This window comes from Opisthocomus hoazin, chromosome 6 (genome assembly GCF_030867145.1).
Source record: "Opisthocomus hoazin isolate bOpiHoa1 chromosome 6, bOpiHoa1.hap1, whole genome shotgun sequence".
In the NCBI taxonomy this organism is placed as follows: domain Eukaryota; kingdom Metazoa; phylum Chordata; class Aves; order Opisthocomiformes; family Opisthocomidae; genus Opisthocomus; species Opisthocomus hoazin.
Window position 1 is genome coordinate 62,002,913 of NC_134419.1, and position 6,000 is coordinate 62,008,912.

Below are 6,000 nucleotides of genomic sequence, written 5' to 3' on the forward strand. Positions count from 1 at the left end.
GATAAAGTCCCAATGGAAAGCACAATTGCCTGTCTATGATCAGTGTTAAGAAGGGCAAGGAATATAAGCATAACTGACAACAGCAGTGTATCTGGCATTCAGAGCCACTCCAAAGGTCACTGATGCGAAGGATGAGGCTGCCGGCCATCAGCCAGTACCACTTGATGCTTCGGAAGTCCAACACTAGGAATGCATTTGAGATGTTGCGAATTACTGTGTAATATTTAAATATCTCTCAGAGCACACCACAGACATCCCTACAGTAACACAGAAAACACATGGCCAGGCAGACACAGGATTAAGCCATAGCCCCCACTTGCAGTCATCCTGAAAAGAACTTCTCAGTTCTCCTTCCTAACTTTTATAGAAGACTTTACCCTCTATGCTGCTGTCACTGTCACTTTAATTCAGCTTGGACTTCTCCAAGCTATTCCACATCTGTGCAGCTCTGTTCAGTGGACCTGCTCCTTATTTACAGCAACTGAAACGGTGAAGAGAACCCAGTGCTTTTACTGTATCTGACTCTTTTCACTACTCAGCCATATGCATGCATTGTTCAGGTGTGATACAGCAAGTGTCTTGATTTCCACCAGTCCTCTTAAACAAGATTTTACTTGCCAATACCAGCACACTCACTCACACCAGGCTCTCCTACTTACAGGCATTCATTTAAATGTAGCTAATTGCTTTGCAATGCACTTTAATTTCTGTTTATTTCTCTGCTTTCTTTAGCAAGTAGCCCTCATGAAGTACGAATGTTGCTAGCAGTGATTTCACAGATTACTGAAGGTTCACTAGACTTTAGTGGTGTTGGGGTTGGCTTCTTTGTAATGTATTTTAGCGTGCTGATAGCAAGACAAATCCAAATCCAAGTGTCTGAGAGTTTTATTTTACCTAGAAGACAAAGCAATGGAAACTTTCAACTCACCTGAAGGAAGATTGTCACAAAGAATTCTAAAACCTAAACCCTAATCTAAGTGGGCCCATGTCCTGAATTTAGAGGTTTCTCTCCCTCTCGCGAAATACTCAGCTGTTCACAGGAGAACTAGGTGATGGAGAGAGAATCCCAGGAGGAAAAGACTGAGAACATTAAACATATGAAAGGGTACAGGACTATCAGGCTGTGCCTTTAATCCTCTCCCATGGTTGAGCTGAGTTATCAGACAAGTAACAAACAGGCTCTTGGCTCCTTTCTGAAGAGGCTGAAGTAGGGATGAGCTAATTCAGCATTTTATGTGACCTAATTCAGAAAATATGCAGCTATTTCACTACAGCATACAGCGTTCTGCAAAGTTATTTTATTCATATCTATGTATCTCTAAGGCTTTGGAACACTTGGAAACTTACATTTCTGAAACCTCCTGCTCTCCACATGTCCTCCCTCTTCTCTAACACTCGCTGTAATTCATCTCTTTACCAGATGAGAAAGGAACTGATTGGTCAGAGTACACTAACCTCAGATTCCTTGTTGGATTGCCCATTTTTACAATGTCATAGAAGAACGGCAGAATGCACTTGCTACCATACATTCAATGGAACAACACACTGCAAAGAATAAGTAGCATGATGAAAGCAATCTCTCCAGGTCTCAAATCCTAGCAACAATTCCTGCCAATTCTTGGAGCACACACTTGTGGCCACTGGTTAATGCAAGTTCCATATCTGCAACCTTTTTTACTTTTTCATTTTCAATGGAGAAAAAGCCTTACGGAATCTTGACATTTCTAACTCGCACCATTGCTTCTTTTCATGCCCAGTTAGATTTGTTCCCATTAGTCTTGATCCTAGCCTCTCATTTTTCTACTTTTGATGCTTCCTAAAGCAAGGATGACTTCCTGAAGCAGAAGCAGAATCAGCAAAGCAGTGTTGTTCATAATACTGCTTCGTGTTTATCCCTCTGCATTACAAATTTTATTTCCTTTCTTGCTGTACCAAAGTAAGATATCTTGGTAAGGCAGACACTCCACCCCACAGGCCTGTATGTGTCCTTTTATTTAAAATTTAGCTTTGGGACTCATGTTTTGAACTTCATCAATATTTGCTTGCATACATCTGCCCTGCACAAACTGCAAGGTACACAAATAATCCTTAAGTGCAAATAATGATTTATGTAACAGAAGTTTTTAACCTATTACTTTAGCTACCAAAAGAGATCAAGAATTAGGGATACTTTACTTTGCGTGTTCAAGGCTGACAACAGTATTTAGTATTGTCTCAATAAGGTACAGATCCTTCTTGTGAAACTGAAAAGTTCTCAAAATGCTTTCTAGTTTTTCAAAGTTACTAATTGTTTCAAAAAAATGAATGCTCTGGCAAAAACAAGCAAAACCCCACACACTTTCAAGAGCAAATTCTCTCCTTTTCTTAAAGCCTGTGGAATACATAAAACCATTTCCCACCTCACATACAGCAACGAAGAAACTATTTCTACAAAAACAGAATCTTATGGATTATAGAAATGTATTAAATGTTAATTTTAAGGTTATACATCGTCTTATTTGTACACAAAGAGATCTCCCAAATGTATATCAATATATTAAAACCGATAATTTAAGAAAAACCTTAAAAATTGTATAAGAATTGTGTGCATTTGAGAACCGTATAAATGCTAAGCCACAGGCAATGCTGTTTTTCTGAAATATCCCCCTTAAAATTTTGTCCCATACTATGCAGAGCTCCCCAGACTTGATTAAAAGAGCTCTTGAATTTTCCTCCTGGAAGATCTCTGTCTGCGTTCTCTAGTACCACAACACAGATAAGAACCAAATGCCAGCTTATAGACAAGCACATACATGCAACGAGTCCATTTTTGACGTGAAAAAAGACTGATCTATAAGTCGGCCTTCAATTCCAGTCTAGAACCTATTAAGGGAGACAGAAAAGGAGGAGGCGGAAGAGAGGAAGGCTGCCCTGAGCCTGCTAGTCCTTTCCGATTCTGGCCAAGTAGAGTTCTTCGAGCACAGCTCTTGTTCTGTGCTGTTCCTTTTTGTCTCAAAGGCAAACAGAGAGAAGAAAAAAACAAAACCAACAGTAAGAAATTAACAGGAAATAACCAAGCTCAGAAATGTTTTTCTGATTTAAGTTCTGGGAGCCTCTGTAAGTGCATTCATCTATTCCAAGCTTCAGGTTAACTCCTGAGTTTTGATGAGAAGCGCTATTATTTGGAATGAAGCATTTAAAAGTTTGCAGCCTATACAAAAGAAGGTTCCAAGAGTAAGCTTTTCCTTGATTACACAGCAAGCTGTATACAAACATTTATGTCATGTTTTTAAGCTTCTGTTAGCCGAAGAACATCATGTACAAATTATCAAATCAGCAGAACTACAACAATCATCCCTGATTATGTATCTGTTTAGGAAGTTAGACTTACAATCAACAAGCAGTAACAAAACATGAATTCAATTTAAAATGTGAAGGAAAAAAAAATATAGTAGCACTAATGAAGCACATTGTACCAGCCAAGGTATGGAACAAAAAGCTTACAGCCAAAAAAAGACAGCAGATAGAAATAGAGACCTAAAGAGGAGGTAAGCTTCTGACTGCCAACAAACACGTATTTATTTAATGGATGTTATTACCCGCTCTACATTAGTGAGCTCTACTGAATGGATCAACCCTAACGAAGTCATTCAGAAGCAATTATAAACCAAACAAGAGGCAAGTAAGCATTAACTAAAGTTGTGATCGGAACAGGCCTACTTTGTAGTGTGAAACAGAATTGCCTCCATTTTTAAGGTTTCTAAATTAAATAAGAGAAAATTATACCTCTGGCAAAGGCACACTAAGTGCTAGACTCCTTGAAAGACTTGATAAGATTTAGGCACATGTATTTTTTAAGCCCTTGAAAGCCTCCCCCACAACTTACTTAACAAAACTCTCCGACATATCTCCAGCAGTAACACAAACCTTTGTACCCTTGTGTTCTCATCAAGAAAAAAATTCAAGATAAAAGGTGAAGCTAGTGGGTGTCACAAGCCCTGACCCTCTAGGACTTCTGAAAAGAAATTAATCACATTTTATGTTTTGCTGCTTTCTTATAAGCATGCTACTTGTACTTCAGGAGATCATTGCTTTAAGGCAGCAAAACCATGCCCTCTGCGATGTTCAGTTCATATATGGCAGTCAACTTCTCATAATACTCTGAAAAGGAGAAATACCGAAAACACATCTTAGATGAGGTCTACCTATTAAGTACATATAAAATTTTAATTAATAAAAGGACTGCTTATTTCTCAAAGTTAATTATAAACAGCATACTACAAGCAGGAAAAAAAATATCATTGTGATCAAAGCACAGTGTAGTGCCTTTTATTTGTTTCCACCTTGAATCAGTCTGCATTTTTGAGTTAGGTTAAATCTGCCAGTGCTTGTAATGATTCCTGCTAATACAGCTCATCTGATAAAGAAAAACACTTCTGCAATGGGTTACTAAGCACAGTTCACTGCTTACTAAGCACAGTTCACTGTGTGCTTAACAGTTCACTAATTTTAGTTACAAAAACCAGTGAATCTACCACTTTACCAGGTGGCATCACTTTGTTTCGTTGAGATGTTTGTAATAGCAAGTCATTAGCTAAAACCATATCCATCACATTAGCCCAAAACAGTATTAAGACTCATCACTCACTCTTTTCTCTTTTAGCTGCTAAGCTCACTACTGTCTTTAGTTCTTCTACTTTAATCACCACTTGTTTTTTATATTTATAGTACTTTGGTTTAGCATTCCTCTGAAGGTCTGTTTATGCTAAGATAGTGCTGAGGTAGGTATCTGTTATTTTGAGGACGCAACTTACAGTCAAGGATAAGGAATCATACAGGTAAGCGTGAAGAAAACAGAATGCAAGCTGACTAAAAAAGTGGAACACTGTTGGTGGGTTAGTAACACAAAGTGACAAAGGGCCATTACAAGTAACTAGAATAAAACACACAAGAGAAATTTCAGGTTCTGAAATGGTGCAAAGGGGTACTATACTGTGAACTCTGATGCTGGAATTCAGACAGCATCACTGTACTCTGTTCACAGAGCACATGATAATATACCAAGCAGGAGATGCAGGTATCTGACAGAGCAGGGATAGGTTTTTTTTAACTAACCATAGTACATCAAGCAATATTTAGACACCAAATACAATGCAAAATTTTAAGGGTGAAAAGGAAACTTTAATAATGTTCTATGTGCATAATAAGAGTGTCAAGCATGGCACTTCCATATCATGCCAAATACAGATTCCTCAGGGTTTTTAAGAAATGAACAGCAAACATGCACCCACATACAAACATGAGAACGTTTTAATCACTTGTAAGGGTGGAGTCTTGAAGAAATTGGTGCTGAAGTCTCAAACTTCATGCAGTGAGTGAAAAAATACTGTGCACGGGGTTTGCTTTCTTTGCTTTGTAACACTGGACGTTTCTATCCTGGTTACAACAAGCAAATCCAACTACCATTTGTGTTAAACCAAGGAAACAGCAGCTCACTGAATTTCCAAGCTGAAATCTACAGGAGAGTTAACAGGAGTCAGAGGTGCCTAGAGTCTGGTACCTTCAGTCACACTGATTTGTACTAGTAAAAAACAATTTAAAAACAAGCAAACAAACAAGACACAGGCAACAAAACGTCCAAGTATTATAAAGGTTAGCTTTCTTACTGGACCAATGTGAACATGCAGCCCACTCCTGGCCCAGTATAAACATTTTTCAGTCAGATGATGTTTCATTTATATGCCTCTGTAAAGAGGAGTTTCCTTTATGCAGATAAGACTGCAGCATGCGCACGTATGTATGTCTGCATATGCACAACGGAATGCGTCTCGACCATGGAAATCCCATCAGACTGCAAAGGTTTATGAACGAAATCCAGAGGCCTCACAGGATGCCATCAACGATGGGCCACTTTATAGATTGGGAAATAACAATAAGACCTTAAAAAAACTGGAACCTGTAGCCAGAGACACACTAATGTAAAACAGACTGCCTGTTGAATTGCATGCCTGATAGAATCGT